Source organism: Triticum dicoccoides, chromosome 3A (genome assembly GCF_002162155.2).
Source record: "Triticum dicoccoides isolate Atlit2015 ecotype Zavitan chromosome 3A, WEW_v2.0, whole genome shotgun sequence".
Taxonomy (NCBI): Eukaryota; Viridiplantae; Streptophyta; class Magnoliopsida; order Poales; family Poaceae; genus Triticum; species Triticum dicoccoides.
The window spans coordinates 54,808,085-54,809,966 of record NC_041384.1 but is presented as its reverse complement, the minus strand read 5'-3'; positions in this window follow the sequence as shown (position 1 = coordinate 54,809,966).

Below are 1,882 nucleotides of genomic sequence, written 5' to 3'. Positions count from 1 at the left end.
AATTTTTCACAAGTCTTGCTTATATAGACGGCGCATTGGTCATGGTTCGTGGCACAACCCGTGACCAATGCCCCCCTTTAGTCCCGGTTGGTGCCACCAACCGAGACCAAAGGCCGCCGCTTCCCGACCTTTGGGCTGCTGAAAAGAGGCCTTTGGTCCCGGTTGGTGGCACCAACCAGGACCAAAGGCCTTGTGCTGCCCCGCGCCCAAATGTTTAGTCCCACCTCGCTAGTTGAGAGGGAGCCGCACCTGTTTATAAGGTGCGGTGCGCCTTCCCTCTCGAGCTCCTCTCTAAAGCAGGCTTTCAGGCCTAACCGTGCAATGTGTGCCTATGGGCCTACTGGGCCTCCTGCGGGCCTGAATCCTGGCCCATGGTAGGGTTTCTAGTCGTATTCAGGCCGTGGGTGCCCAGTAGGTGGCACTTTTTTTTGTTTTTTTGTTTTTTTGTTTCTACTTACAACAAAATACTTATTGTTGCTATATTTAATGTTTTTCCAGTTTTTTGTTTTGTTTTCTGCATTATTATTTTTTGTTTTTTGCTTTATTTTTTAATTCTTTTTTGCTTTTAGTTTTAGAAAAACTTATAAACTTTCTGTTAGTGCCATTAGTTTTGAAATTTGAAAACACTTTTTTTGTTTTCTTTGTTGCTTTATTTATTTTATTTTGTTTCTACTTACAACAAAATACTTATTGTTGCTATTTTCATTTTGTCCAGTTTTTTTGTTTTGTTTTCTGTATTATTTATTTTCTTTTGTTTTTTGCTTTATTTTTTAATTCTTTTTGCTTTGAGGTCAGCAAAATTATAAACTTTCTGTTGCTTTATTTATTTTATTTTGTTTCTACTTACAACAAAATACTTATTGTTGCTATTTTTTTCCAGTTTTTTTGTTTTGTTTTCTGCATTATTTATTTTCTTTTGTTTTTTGCTTTAATTTTTAATTCTGTTTGCTTTTAGGTTAGCAAAATTATAAACTTTCTGTTAGTGCCATTAGTTTTAGAAAAATTATAAACTTTTTGTTAGTGCCATTAGTTTTCAAATTTGAATAGTTAAAATTTGAATTCTTTGAAAATTGTTTGAATCACAAGTTTGTGATTAACTTACTAAAAAAATGAGAATAGATGCGCTTATAGAGAAAATTCAACCTAAATTCCTAGTAAATTTCTATGAATTTCAGAGAAATTCACTATGAATTTAGGTTAAACTTTTCTCTATTAGGGCATCTATTTTCACTTTGAGAGGAGCTCAACAATGCAAAGAGGGAAGGGCTTATAAACCGGTGTGAGCCCCCTTCGGTTGGCGAGGTGGGACTAAACTCTGCCCGCAACGAGGACCAACCCTTTAGTCCCGGTTTGTGGCACAAACCGGGACTAGTGGTCATGGGCCAGGGGCGAGGAGCAAAATTATAAACTTTCTGTTAGTGCCATTAGTTTTAGAAAGTTGAAAGTTGAAAGTTGGCATGGGCCAGGGACTAATGGTCATGGTATTACGAGGGCCGAACCATAAGACAAGAAAGCATTTCAAATGAACTCTGAAAAAGTTGAAAGTTGGCATGGTATCATAATTTCACCCACATAGCATGTGCATGTACAAAACAGACAATGGTAGCATGTTCGGGTGTTACAAAGTTGGCATGGTATCATCATAATAGTTCCTGGAGAAAGTCTTCACTTTTTCTTCGCTTGTGTCATTTGCTTATTGCGCCGTAACCATGGATAATCTTCATTGTTTATCAGGATGCTTGGGTCAGCCTTGACATTGAAGGGAGGAATTTCATGAAACTTTTCATAATCTTCAGACATGTCTGTCTTGCCGTCCACTCCCAGGATGTCCCTTTTTCCTGAAAGAACTATGTGGCGCTTTGGCTCATCGTATGATGTATTC